The sequence below is a fragment of the Onychomys torridus genome, chromosome X (assembly GCF_903995425.1).
Source record: "Onychomys torridus chromosome X, mOncTor1.1, whole genome shotgun sequence".
Lineage (NCBI taxonomy): Eukaryota > Metazoa > Chordata > Mammalia > Rodentia > Cricetidae > Onychomys > Onychomys torridus.
In genome coordinates, this window is record NC_050466.1 from 76,438,463 (window position 1) to 76,454,084 (window position 15,622).

General features: G+C 40.1%; 1 pseudogene; it reads right to left on the reverse strand.

Moving 5' to 3' along the window:
• Window positions 1–2,041: 2,041 nt before the first annotated feature.
• Window positions 2,042–15,168, reverse strand: LOC118574678 (annotated as a pseudogene).
• Between the last annotated feature and the right edge of the window lie 454 nt (window positions 15,169–15,622).

Genomic DNA, 15,622 nt, shown 5'->3' on the forward strand with positions numbered 1-15,622 from the left:
GATCAGGCTTTCTCTCGACCATTGCCAGCAGACTACAGAGGATATATCATGGTGGATTTCTGGGGACCTCTCGAGCACTCTGCCTATTCCTGGTCTCATGTGGTCTTCATTTATCATGGTCTGTTATTCCTTGTTCTCCCTTTCTGTTCTTGATCCAGCTGGGATCTCCTGCTCCCCTAAGCTTTCTTTCCCTCAAACCTTGCCCTTCATTACTCCCACTGTCATCCAGGTTGTTCATGTAGATCTCATCCATTTCTCTGTCATCGGGGGATCACAGTTCTTAACTGCAGTTCTTTCCCAAAATTCTAAAGCCTTTCACATTCCTCCCCAAAATAACATAGTGGGGTTCTTCACAGAAAAAACACACATCCTGATACCAACTTTTTTTTGTAGTGGTAAATTTTTCTGTTGCTATGATAAAAACTATGACCAAAAGCAACTTACAGAAGAAAAAATCTAATTTGGCTCATGTTTTCAGAGGGAAAAGCGTCCATTATGGCAAAAAAATGCACAACAGCAGGTGGTACGCATAGCTGTGGGAGCAGGAAGCTACGAGAACACATCCACTTCCTGCACAAAGTAGAGAGTGAACAGGAAGTGGGGCAATACTGTAAACATCCAAATCCATCTCCAAGTAATATGCTTCCTCCAAAGCTCTACCTCCAAAAGTTCTGATGCCCAGTGACTTCTGGGGAAATAGCTACTTGTATTTATGTGAACAATTTTCTAAGAATTTGGGCTATTTGACATAGAGAATTACTTGCCTGCCTCAATTTTGTGATTATACATGGCAAGTTAGTTTTCATTTCTGTGACTTTTATATAGAGCATTTGTCTTTTTGTATTTAGTCTTTGCCAGACCCTACAACCTATCCCTTCATTTGTAAGTTACTCCACAAAATAAACCTCCCTTTTAACTACGTGGAGTGGCCTTAATAATTTCACCAATAGAAATTATTTTTATCAACTAAGCTGAGATACAATACAATATATTTACTGAAAACAAATTTAGGTGTTTTTTAGAAGTGTTTGTAGCATGTGTGTGTATGCACATGTGTTCATGTACATGTATTTATAATGTATGTGTATGTATGTGCAAACACCTTCAATGTTTTCATCAATTAATTGATTTACACCTTGCTTTTGAGATAAGTTTTAAACATCATTGGTTGGCTAGACTAGAGCCATAAGTATCTGACAGTCTCTGGCACCCATATCTATCTCTGGGATAGCAGGCATCTGTTGCCATGTCACACTTTTTACATGAATGCAGGGTATCCAATCTTGGGGCATCAAGCAGCAAAATTTCCCCCCCCCCGCTGAACCAACTCCAGTGCCCTTGCAAATATATTTTTAGGTGATGCTAGCATTTGAGCTAATAGATTTTGTGTAAAGCAGATTTCTTCCCATGACATGAATAGGTCTCATCCTTTCAGTTAATGTCTTAGAACAGTGTCTGACAATGTTATTATATTTGAAGGCAAGACATTTAATAAGGTCGTTAAGTTTAAAAGGTCATTAGGGTGAACCATAAAGCAATAAGAAAAATACTAGTCTATAGACACTGTGGTGGTTTAAGTGAGAAGGGATACCATAGGCTCATATATTTGAATACTCTGTTACCAATTCATAGAATTGTTTGGGAAAGATTAGGAGGTGTGGCTTTGTTGGAGGAGGTGTGTCACTGGTAACTGGCTTGGAGGTTTCAAAAGACTTGTAATTTCCAGTGTATATCTTGTTTGTGGTTCAAAATGTGAGTTCTTATCTTTTCCTTTGCACTACCATCAAAGACTTAAACATTCTAAAACTAAGAGCCAAATTAAACTCTTTCTTTTATAAATTATATATACACACATTTTAAGTTCCAGGGAATAAAGTTTATTTTGGTAGGTAGTGTTAAACAAAATTAAAGTTGCATACATTAATAACATAACTCAACATCCTTAATTTGGTATAAATCTGACAGTTTCTTGTTTTCCTGTGTTCTGCTAAATCATCATACCTAAACTTTAAAAACAACAACAACAACTAACAGCCTCAAATTTAACTTCATTGTTTTCGCTTACATTCTGATTCCAAACAAAACTTTTCATAAGCTTCTTCAACCTCTGGGTCCATTTCATCATCAATATCATCCAAGTATGGGTCACCAGCCCCTGATAAATATGTTCCATTTTCTTCATAATCTGGAATAATGTCCTCTCTTTCAAGTAACTCCTGATACTTCTCTTGGTAATCGGGGTCAGCTGCAGTGAAGGGTACACCATCAGATGTATAGAATGTTGGTTCATTCATAAAGTAGTTAGGGTCAATTTCAGGAGTAGCTTCTCAGTATGTTGAAGTTGCATGGACCCTGCCCCAGTTACTTGATCCAAGTTCTACATGCTTCAAGAGCATCTGTTTTACATCCCTGCTGCAGTTTGCATCTAGGACAACATTTTCAATTCTCTGAATTATTTCTTCCACACCAGTTTTTCCCTTTTCCTTCCAAGTATCTTCTAAAGCTGACCCTGTCAACTTCAGCAATTTTACTGCACAGATTAAGTTGTCCTCCATAGGATTAGAGAACAGAGCATTCAGCAGTTCCCGAAGACCAACCTGAAGAATATCCGCTCTTGTAACCTGCCCATTTGTTCCTTTGATCTCCAAGCAGATCTCTCCCAGAAACAGCACAAACACATGGAACCCTTTCCGAGTCACCCCGTCTACTTTGGCAGCTTGGTCTTTAACTTCATACTCCCATACTCCGTCTGGCACCTTTGAAGTAGCAACTGGCAGAAGTTGCCACTCTGTGGGCTGTCAGATGATGGAACAGGTAATCACACAGGCGAGCTCCCATGTAAGAGAAATTTGGGATAGACCTTGCCTGTTAGTAGATGAGTTCCACAAGTTCTTGCAAAGCATTGTCTGTTGTGCCCCATCCATTCAGGGTTCCTGCAAACTGTTCAATTTCTTGTTTCAAAACTGCCAGGCTGCTCTGTAAAATGATTCAGAAAATCCTGAACACATTCTGATAGAGTGGGATAATCCTCACAACCATCCTCATAGGACTCTGTATAATTAGAATAACCTGATGGATATCGGGGGCGTTCACAGACAACTTAGACTTGAGTACAGGAGCCACAACCACCTGGGGCTTAGCAATTGCTGACTCTGCTGAGTTCTGCTGTGGGATTTTATCCTGTGAACTAGGTGGAGCTCGCTGGTTTGTTCAGGAGCCCCATCAAAACTGTCCTGGCACGCTCCTGCTCTCCCAAAGGGGGCCGCCGCTGCCGCTGCGGCTGGCGCTGCTCCGGAAGAGGACGCGGGAGGGGGGCGGTGTCAGCTGACGGGCCACAGCACAGCGCCCGCCCCGTTCCCCGGCTCCCTCGGGCTGGCGGCTGGCCGTCGCTCTTCCCTTAAGCCCCCGCTTCCCCCGCCCGTCCGGCCCGCGACGCAGTGGGGCCAAGGCGGGTCACAACAGCCCCCCCCCCCCCCTCCTCCCGCCGGCTGGCTGCTCTTTCCCTCTGTTTTTCTTTTCTTATTTTTTTTCTCTTGAATTTTATCAGGAGTTCAGGGGTTGCAAGGGAAGAGGTCAGATACTCAGGGATGGGAAATGAATGGTGTTGAGATGCATGATGTGAAAGACACAAAGAATAAATAAAAAGGAAGTTTTAAAAAAAGAGTATTTCTAAACATGCATACCTACAAATTACTTTGCAATTAAAATAAACTTTAAATGTACACACTATCAACCCCATGGCATTGGAAATGCAAAATTTTATTGTCCATCTAAAATAATTACACTTTAGTTCAGTTTCTATAGTACAGTTACGCACTTCACAAGAGTTTATAAATACAGATTCTGATTTATATGAAATTATAGCTGATTTTGTGCATGAGAATGCTCACATGAGTGTGTGAATGTGTGAATATATGTATGTGTGTGCATATATGTGTGTGGGGGCCATAAATCAATGTTGAATATCTTTTTTAATTGTTCATTGGAGTTTTTAAGAGAGGACCTATCACTGAACCTAGAACTCACATATTATGTTATACTGGCTGACCCAGGGCTCAAGGGATCCTAGGTATTTGCCTGTGTCTGCACCCCAACATGGGGGTTACAGACATATGCCATTCCACAAAACTTTTAAATGGGAGCTGGGATGAAATCTGAAATACTCATGCAAGCACTTTAACAATTGATTTATCTCTCCAGCCCAATTATAGTGCAGTTTAAACACAACTAGCTTCCTATATAAAATTTAAAATTAATAAAATCCATCTCAAAGTGGATTTTTAGGTAAAATAACTTATATAACATATTATTGTCGCCATGTATTATGTGGTGATATTTCTAGCAAAAAGATATCTGAAACCTATCAGATTCTCCAATTGGGTACATTGAGGCTTCTTGGTGTGTAATACATCCTGTAAGGAAACTGAAATAAAATATTTAATCATTGCTTCAAACAGATATGGATTGTTGCTATGCAGTTGGCTGCTTTTCCCACTGTAGTATTAATAACTGTACTGCCAAAGTTAACACTTGAAAATGTGAAAATTCAGTTAGCAGACTTGTTTTCCGAAAGTCTTTACCACCCACATTATTATATTATTCCTCATCCCTAGAGGATTCAATTTGTTTCAAGGCTAAGAACTCTGCTTCATTAGCTATGAAAGCAAATAATTCAGGGTTACTTCATAGTTTTTGTTTATTTTTTCTTAATTTATTTATGTATTTTACACCCCGGCTGCATTTTCTCCTACCTCCTCTACTTCCCATCATGCCACCCCTACCCAACTCTGTTCCCACCCCCAATCCACTCCTCTTCTGTTTTTGTTTAGTAGAGGGCAGGTCTCTCATGAGTATCAACAAAACATGGCATATCAAGCTGTACTGCTGCATAGATTAAGGTTGGTGACCCAATATGCAGAGTAGGGTCCCCAAATCCAGTAAAAGTCAGAGACAGCCCCTCTTCCCACTATCGGGAGTCCTACAGGGGGACCAAGCTACACAACTGTCACAGATATGCAGAGGGCCTAGGTCAGTCACATGCAGGCTCCCTGGTTGTCCATTCAATCTCTGTGAGCTCCTATGAGCCCAGGTTATTTGATTCTGTGAGTTTTCTTGTGATGTCCTGGACCCCTTTGGCTTCTACAGTTCTTTCTACCCTCTTCTGCAGGATTCCCCAAGCTCTGCCTTGTTAGGGACCAAGATGTCAGGAACCAAATATGAACCATAGAAAGTACTAGCTAAACCAAAGAACAACTCATAAGCCCCTTCCCAGAGCAGTAACCAGAGGCCTCCCAAGACAAGAAAACATCCCACAGTCAGGTGCCATGAGAACCGAAGATAAAGAGCATTCCAGGGTCAGGCAGCCTAGCAACAGAATATACTGCCCCTGACCAGTGACCTTAGCCGATATCTTGCAGGTGCACTATCTGCCTCACACGTCTTGCACCCCTTCCATGTTCTACACGCCCCCTTTCCCTTTCCCTCCTTCCTGCCCCTTCCCCCCTTATGCTATATAAGCCATGTGGAGAACAATAAAGATTGGCGGCTTGATCAGAATACTGTCTTGCTGCTGTCTCTTTGTGTCGCCCTGTCCTTCCATTCTCTCCCACAGGATTGGTGGCCCCGTTGACACCCCGCTGGCCGGGGCATCGCCTAATGTTTGGATGTACCTAATGTCTGCATCTGATCCCATCAGTTGCTCAATGAAGATTATCTGACGACAATTTGGCTAAGCACAAATGTCAGCACATTAGGACAGACTGTAGGTTGAAGGTTATGTGGCTGGGTTGGTTTCCCACTCTCTCCACTTGAAGTTTTAACTGGTTACAGGAGATGGCTAATTCTGGCTACTGTCTACTATTCCTAGGAGTCTATTGCTGGGGTCATTCTTGTAGATTCCTGGAGATTCTCTTTCACCGGGTTTTTACCTGACCCCAAAATGTACCCCTTTCCAGTAGTCTCTTTCAGTACTCCCCACCTCCAGTCTCCCCAACCTAATCATTCATGTTCCCATCCCTACCCAATCCAGTTTACTCATAAAATCTCTTCTATTGCCCCTTCCTAGGGACATCTGGGTGTCCCTCCCCATGAACCCTCCTTGTTACCTAGTCTCTCTGGGTCTGTGGATTGTAGTATAGTTATCTTTATCTTAAGCTAATATCCACTTGTGTGTGAGTGCATACCATGTTTGTCTTTCTCAGTCTGGGTTAACTCACTCAGGATGATCTTTTTCTAGCTCCATCCATTTGCCTTCAAATTTCCTGGTGACCTTGTTTTTAACAGCTGAGTAATACTCCATTGTGTAAACGTACCATATATTCTTTATCCATTTCTCAGTTGAGGGACATGTAGGTTATTTCCAGGTTCTGGCTATTACAGATAAAGCTTTGAACATAGTTCCTGTGGTATGATTGAGCATCCTTTGTATATATGCCTAGGAGTGGTATAGCTAGGTCTTGTGGTAGATTGATATCTAGTTTTCTGAGAAACAGCCATACTGATTTCCAGAGTGGCTGTACAAGTTTGCACTCCCACTGGCAGTTGAGTAGTATTCCTCTTGCTCCACATCCTCTCCAGCATGAGCTGTCATTTGTATTTTTGATCTTAACCATTCTGACATGTGTAAAATGGAATCGCAGAGTTGTTTTGATTTGCATTTCCCTGATGGCTACGGATGTTGAACATCTCCTTAAGTGTGTCTTGGCCATTTGAGATTGTAATGTTGAGAATTTTCTGTTTACATCTGTACCCCATTTTTAATTGGGTATTTGATTTGTTGATGTCTAGTTCCTTGAGTACCAACTCTCTGTTGGATGTAGGGTTGGTGAAGATATTTCCCCATTCTGTAGGCTGCTGTTTTGTCCTGTTGAGGGTATTCTTTGCCTGACAGAAACTTTTCAGTTTTATGAGGTTCCATTTATTAAGTGTTGATCTTAGTGTCTGTGCTATTGATGTTCTGTTCAGGAAGTTGTCTCCCATGCCAATGAGCTCAAGGCTATTTCCCACATTCTCTTGTATCAGGTACAGTGTATCTGGTTTTATGTTTGAGGTATTTGATTCATTTGGAGTTGAGTTTTGTGTAGCATTATAGATATGGATCTACTTGCATTCTTCTACATGCCATCATCCACTTAGTCCAGCACCATTTGTTGTAGATGCTTTTTTCCCATTATATAATTTTTTATTCTTTTTCAAAAATCAGGTGTCCATAGTTGTTTGGATTTATATATAGATTTTGATTTGATTCCAGTGTTCCACTTAAATTTGTATACAAATACCATGTGGTTTTTATACTTTATCTCTTTAGTAGAGTTTGAAATCAGGAATGGTGATACCTCCAGAAGTTCTTTTTTTGTGCAGGATTGCTTTAGGTATCCTGTTTTGTTATTGTTGTTGTTGTTTTCTTTTTTTCATATGAAGTTGGGTGTTGTTCTTTCAAGGTCTGTAAATAATTGGGTTGGGATTTTAATGGGGTTTGCATTGAATCTGTAGATTGTTTGTGGTGAGATGGCCATTTTTACTATGTTAATCCTACCTATCCATGAGCATGGGAGATCTTTCCATCTTCTGATAACTTTTTCACTTTCTTTATTCAGAGACTTGACGTTCTTGCCATATAGGTTTTACACTTGTTTGGTTCAAGTTACGTCAAGATATTTTGTAATATTCATACCTATTGTGAAGGGTGTTGTTTCCCTGATTACTTTCTCAGCTCATTTATCATTTGTATATAGGAGAATTATTGATTTTTTCTAGTTGATCTTGTATCCAGCCACTTCACTAAAGGTATTTATCAGTTGTAGGAATTCCTTGGAAGAATTTTTGTTGTCACTTACTTATACTAGAAAATCATCTGCAAATAATAATATATTGACTTCTTCCTTTCTAGTTGGTATCCCCTTGAATTCATTTAGTTGTCTTATTGCTCTAGCTAGAGTTTTCAGTACTATATTGAATTGATATGCAGAGAGTGGACAGCTTTGTCTTCTTGTTCATGATTTCAGTGGAATTTCTTTCCATTTAATTTGGTGTTGGCAATAAATTTGCTGTGTGTTGATTTTATTATGCTTAGGTATGTCCCTCATATCCCTGATCTCCCCAAGATTTTTATCATAAAGAGGTGTTGGATTTTGCCAAAGGCTTTTTCAATATCTAATGAGATGATTATGTGTGGTTTTTTTTTCAGTTTGCTTATATGGTAGATTACATTGACAGATTTTCATATGTTGAACCATCCCTACCTATCTGAGATGAAGCCTACTTGGTCATGATGGATGATATTTTTGATGTGTTCTTTGATTTCATTTGCCAATATTTTATTGAGTATTTTTTGCATCAATGTTCATGAGTGAAATTGGTCTTTAATTTTCTTTCTTTGTTGAGTCTTTTTGTGGTTTTGGTATCAGGGTGTAGCTGAAATTTTCCTGTGTCCCACCCAGTCAGCAGCTGCTCAGACCCAAGTAAATACACAGAGGATTAAATTAATTAAAATTGCTCAACCATTAGCTCAGGCTTACTACTGACTAAATCTTACACTTAAACTCACGTCATTTCTGTCAATCTATATGTTGCCACATTTTCCATGGCATTACCTGTGTGCCATTACATGCTGCTCCCTGGATGGCAGGCTGGTGCCACCTGACTCACCCTTCCTCTTCCCAGAATTCTCCTTGTCTGCTTATCTCACCTATACTTCCTGCTTGGCTACTGACCAATCAGTGTTTTATAAAACCAATGTACAAAAGCATTATCCCAGAGCATTTCCCCTTTTCTATTTAATTAAAAAGGAAAATTTTAACTTTAACATAGTAAAATTATACATAACACAACAGCTATCAAGCAAGAATTACAGTTACAATATCTCTTCTATACTTGGCAAATTCAAAGAAAATATTCTGTAATTTATCCTATATTTGTGAGTCTAAGGTTTCATATCTAACTTATCTTTTATCATAACTAAGGAAAATTATAACTATCTAGTCTTCAACTACATCAAAGACCTCTGAAGGATATAATATTACCCAAGTAAACAAGAAGAACATTGTAGGCAACTTTCATAATACTGGAAATGACAGAGACAGCTGCCTGCCTAGACAATCATCCAAAGTTCCTCTGCATTGTTGAGGCATCCATCTTCAGCCCATAGGCCTAATCTCTCAGTCACATTTTTCTGTATCCTGTAGAATGTCTGACAGTCTCCTCTGTGAAGCAGAAACCTAAAGGACCATTGTGCCTTGCAAAGTTCAGTGGTCTCCTCCCTATGGGCCCTACATATCCAGTCAATACAACATTTTGTCAAGCAGTCCAGGCAAGAACCATTTCTTGCCCAAATGGCTATTTTGTCAAGAAGATAAACCCCATATTGAGTGTCTTTGATGCCCATCTTTCTCTTTGAAGTAAATCCTTGCTGCCAAGAGCAGACGTGTTTCACTGTCCAGAAAGTCTAAGTCTTTAAAACATTTTAAATGCCATATTCATAGGTATTTGAAGTATTTGAAGATTACTTAATTGAAATATATCTATGTATACCTAGAGAACTTAACTAACATGACTGCAAGTTTGATTATCATAGATGATTAACTATTAATCTGTATTCCTTAATTATCCTTTACAATGTAAATGCTCTGCATAAACATAATACTTTAAACAAGAGTAGAAATATACATATAGTTGTGGTGGTATTGTGTTCCCCAAAATATTGTGCACCCTAATAAACTTATCTGGGGTTAGAGAACAGAACAGCCACTAAATACAGAGGCCAGAAAATGGTGGCACTTGCACCTTTAATCCTAGCATTCCAGAGGCAGAAATCTGTCTGGGTCTCTGTGAGCTCAAGGCCACATTGGAAACAGCCAGGCATGGGGACACACACCTTTAATCCCAGGAAGTGAGGGCAGAAAGCAAAAAGGTATATAAGGTATGAGGACCAGGAACTAGCTGGTTAAGCTTTTAGGTTTTTGAGCAGCACAATTCAGCTGAGAGGTATCCAGTCTGAGGAAACCAGATCAGTTGAGGAATTGGCAATGTGAGGTGGCTTTGGCTTGTTCTGCTTCTCTGATCTTCCAGCATTCACCCCAATATCTGGATTTAGGTTTGATTTTATTAATAAGACCTGTTAAGATTCATGCTACATACAGTATAACATAATTAACTTCTAATTTGTATCAATAAACTAATAACCATAGCAATGTAAAACATTTTGAAACAAGTTGTTGCTCTTTAAAAGTAAATTCACTAATCTACCCTTTTATCCTATCATGTCTATATCCCATATTTCTATATCATATCCCCCTTTCTTTTTTAGAAAGAGATTGACTACAACCAATAACAATTTGCTACAAACAACCTAAACAAAGACAAACATCTATAATCCAATTTTGGGAATGTGGTTGTAGTTTTCTAGGCTAGTTCCTGCTGATAGAGGGAACAATATTCTTATGGGGATCCTGAGAAAATTAAGAATTATGGTCAAGTCCTTAATGGAATAGTCTGTGATGCTGCATTATCTGAGTCAGTTGCCTTGAAGTTGATTTTGGGTGTTAGATCATCTGGGGACTTCTCTGGGGGGTCTTTCTTGTTCAAACCATATGAGCCTGGAAGGATTTCATCTTCTGTGGAAACAAAAACAGAACCTCTTTTCCAAAGCAATCTATCCTTAGACATAAAATTTGAAATCAAGATGTCTTTAAAATATACATATTGATTTAACTCAGCAACTTTTACAATCAAATGTCTCTCTGCAGTTAATAATCCCAAAAACAAACAGTCCAGACTCTCTCTGTTATTTCCATCTTTATGTGACTTTTTAATATTATCTTTACTGTCTCTTTAAAGACTTTATTTTTTAAAACTATTTCTTTATATAACTGTCTATATTCATTTTCTTCTCTCTTCCAAGCTATGTACACTTCTATATGCATTGTAAATCATTTAAAGTCTTATTCCATCAGAATCTGTCTTATTGTGAATCTATTGCTTTAAACTGCAGTGATTAGTACTGAAATAGCAGCCTTTACTGCTGACTCCACCCATCTCAGTTTTTCATCATGGTGGAGATAATTTACCACCAGCTCTGGGAGCCATGCTGTTCACTGACTCTGGGAGGCAGTGGGCCTATGCTTCTATTCAAGCAGAGTGTGACCCAGAAACCTCTTTTTTTGTCTGTATTAGCAAAGGCTAATCCACCACACAGTGTGCTGCGTGGCTTGCAGACACCACTGTGTACAGTGACAGGAATCTGCCGTGCTGCACTCAAGCCTGTAAGCTGTGAACCTGCCATACTGTAGCTCAAGCCTGCAGGCTACAGCATCTCTGTATCACAGCTTTCCTGAAAGACACAACTAGGAAGCTGATCTTGGCTCCATTTTAGAACCCCTTTTAAAGCTTTCTCAGGTTTTGGGGGAAAATTCTTGCCCTGTGTCTATGTACCATTTGTTGCTGAAATTTTCCTGTGTTCTGCCCAGTCCACAGCCACTCAGACCCATGTAAACACACAGAGGCTTATATTAATTTAAACTATTTAGCCATTAGCTTGGGCTTACTACTGACTAGCTCTTATACTTAAACTCAGCCCATTTCTGTTAATCTATATGTTGTCATGTTTTCCATGGCCTTACCTGTATGCTGTTACATGCTGCTCCCACTATTATTTTGGGGGATTCAATGTGTGATTTATGCTTTAGTGATATTTCTATTACAAATTTGTGTACCCTTACATTTGGGGCATAGATGCTCAAAACTGAGAAATCATCATGTTGGATTTTTCCTCTGGTGAGTATAAAATGCCCTTCTCCAACTCTTTTCTGTAGCTGTAGTTTTTCTCAGTCCTTTTTGGCCCACAGTCAGGACATATCTTTCTCACCCTCCAGACATGCAGCTGCTCAGACCCAACCAAGTAAACACACAAAGACTTATATTGCTTACAAACTATATGGCCACAGGCTTCTTATTATCTACTTATTTTATCTTAAATTAACCTATTTCTATTAATCTATATTTTGCCATGTGGCTTATGGCTTATCAGTACCTTACATCTTGCTTGTCAATGGCGGTAGCTGGCAGGTCTCTCTCTGCCTTCGCCTTCCACTTCCCAGAATTCTCCTCTCTCCTTGTCCCACCTATACTTCCTGTTGCCAATCAGCATTTTATTTTAACCAATCAGAGCAACACATTTGACATACTCAACAGCACTTTTCATTAATTTTGGTTGGAAGTCTATTTTGTTAGATATTAGGATAGCTACACCAGCTTTCTTCTTAGGTCCATTCAATTGGAAAATCTTTTTCAAACCTTTCTTTACTCTGAGGTAATGCCTACCTTTACCTTTGATGTTGAGGTGTGCTTCTTACATGCTGCAGAATGATGTATCCTGTTTTCATATCTATTCCATCACCCTGTCTTTTTATTGGCTAATGGAGTCCATTGATAGAAATTGAAGAATGACCTACAATTTTTAATTCCTGATTTTGTTCGTGGCGGTGGTAGTGTGTGTGTGCGTGTGTGTGTGTGTGTGTGTGTGTGTGTGTGTGTGTGTGTAAAGGCTTCTGGTTTTGTGCTTTTATGAGGTTTCTCTGTGTGTGAACATGTATGTCTCTCTCTATATGTGGTTCTCATGCTTTTCCTTTGGCTTATTTTCTTCTGTTTGTTTTGTTCTACTCCAGTCTGTTTGTTTCTGTTTTTGTTTTATTATATTTTATTTTATTTTACTTTTACTACTACATATTAGATACCTGTTTATTTTCTAATGAGAGACAGAAAGAGTGTGGATCTGGATGGGAAGGAACATGGGGAATAACTAGGAGGGGAGATTGTAATCAGAATATATTAAATGAGAAAAATCTATTTTCAATAATAAAAGAAATTATATAAAAATTATAAGTGTATATAAATTATAATATATAAAATATTAATATATATATAAACAAATATGGAGATAGCTGAATGTTGTGTTCAGTGAAAGATTATCTACAGTAACTAAGACATTAAAAAATCTAAGTATTCTTTGAAGAATTAATGAACCACAATATTTAAGACATACTCATTCTGTATAATGACTTATGATGTAGTTCAATACCTTTTGCTTTAATAAACTACTTATGATTGCATTATTTTGTAGAAAAGATGTTTATCTAGATCATTGAGTATATGAAAATTCAAGATCAGTGGCCTCATATCTTTGGCTTCTGCTAAAAGGGTTGCCTTAGCTGTATTACAACCTGGTAGAATAAGGGAAAGAAATAACTGTGAGCAGAAGGCACCAAGTATGAGTATATGAGGTATAGCAGGGTCCTTGCTGTTGTTCCCTTTGGGGGTAGGGGCCAAGTAGGTGCAGAGTCAAAGGCTCGCAGACTCAACAGCACACAGACTCTAGGAGAATGTCAAAACAACAAGCTCAGTTTATTCAGTTAGAGGCAAGCCTTATACACCCTCCACCCCTCCCTGAGATGAGGTCTGAAGAATATACATATGCTGGTGTGACATAGCTGTCTCTCATTGGTCTAGGTCATCTCCAGATCATGTTTCAGCTGCTGTTGCTAAGGCCCTTAGGCAGCCCCAGGCTGGCTCTAGACTGGCTCTCTGAAAGTATCTTTTTTACTTGGCTGGGCCTAATGTCTGCTAGGGATGAGTCATCCCACATACCTACCCTTTTTATTATTTTATAGGACATACTCAGTGGGAGCTAGGGTGCATTGCCCTAACCTTGTTGACCCCACCTCAGGAGAGCTCAGCATAATGGACTATGCCTGTCTTAGATTGGCTTGCCAAACATGCTTGTGTCCGTCATTGACTACCAGCCCTCAAACAGCATCAATCCTGGAGAGCTGTCTGGGTGGTGGGCTTTAGGCAGTAGCCTTCTGTATCTCAGTGAGCCAGTAATCTGGGTATTTAAAAGTCAATAAAACCTATAGGGTCGCCTTCGTGGCCACCTTCTCTTGGTGAACCTATTGCAAAAGATATTTAAACAAGAGAAGGATTGGTAAAAATTTGAGTCTCAAGGACATGGATGGGACCCTAGTCTTATTTGCATGGAATGTGCCAATCGAAGTCCTTCTGGTGATGTATAATCGACCTTTTAGTGGGTGAGGCAATTGCTTAATATCTAGGGTTGCATGCCAGTGATGACATGACCTTTTAATACCACAGTAGCAGGGCAAATCATATGTTATCCTTCTGAAGCTTCTTCTTTGTTCAAAGTCTCTTGGTCTGTTGCTGGATGCACATCTCTGGAGGGTATCCCTATCAGTGTGGTGGTATTCTGGAGAAAAATGCAAGCATACCCTTGCCCCTGGGTTAATAGGGGAGCCAGGTGTTGCCACTAAAGGGTGATGGGATCCCTTCAATGCACCAAGGGAATCTAATCTTAGGTTTAGCCCAGCAGCAGTCCCCCCTAAGATAAACATGTCTGCCACATCCCCAGCATGTTCTATAGGACAGAGCAGCTTGAGTCTCTTCCCTATTCTGTTTATCAGCAAAGAGGGTATTAAGGGAAGCTGTGAGGGCAGCAATTGGACCACTGTTGGGATCAAGATCTCTAGTAGCTATTACCCATCTATGAATATCCTCATTGCAGATGGCAGCTACTGCATCGCTGGTGGGGGCATTAAGCCCTTCCCATGTCAGTTGCTTAATCAGCATCTTCTGAGTAGGGCTGGGATCCACCCTCCACTCCACTGCTTCATTAACCCATGCAAGGAAGTCAGTAAACAACTCCCCTGGCTGCTGGATGAGGTTGCAAAAGTACGCAGAGGGGTCATGAGGAGTGCAAGACTTAAGTGCCTTGAAGGCCAATTCAGAAACTTGTTGGAAATAAGTTTGTTGTCCAATTTGGGCTTGTGTAGTAGGGTTAACATATGGTCTTCAGCCTGTGAGCATCTCAAGAGAAATAGCGATGTTGTATTATATATTAAAATGAGCCTGAGCTTCGGCCTGGTCATCATGGGCATCTTGCCAGTTAAAAAAGTCTGTAGGCTCCAACACAGCCTTCATCAAATGGTGCCAGTCATAGTATGTCTGTAAATGCATTGCCCATTGCCGTAGGACTTGCTCAAAATATGGTGAGTCAGGACCTAATTCATTAGCAGCCTTACAGACCAAAGACAGGTCTGCAAGAGGGGTAGGTATCCATGGCTGGTTAGCCGCATTGGGGCCCACATTAACTGGAAAGGCCATGGTGGGCATGTGTGGCACCATAGGTGGAATAGTCTGGGAGGTATGCAGTACAGTTGTCTCATCAGGCAGACATCCAGGCAAATCACTCTGTGGATACTGCAGTGGGGAGTAGCTGCTCCAGGCATGGGGGAAGCAGAGACAGGGGCTGCCGGTATAGGCTTAGATGCTGCCACAAACATTTCCTCTCTCTTTCCATCCCTTTCCTTCGCTTCTTTACGTCTATTCTCATGCCTCTCTTTGCCAGCAGAGGCAGAGGAAATATCAGTCATAGATGGAATATGTAGCTTTGTGCCTTTCCTGGAACTCACTTTGGAGACCAGGCTGGCCTCAAACTCACCTCCCGAGTGCTGGGATTAAAGGCGTGCACCACCACCACCTGGCAAGAATGATCTTTAATATAAAAAAGCAAAATGAAATTAAGAGAGTACTAATATAGGGATACATGAAATTAAAA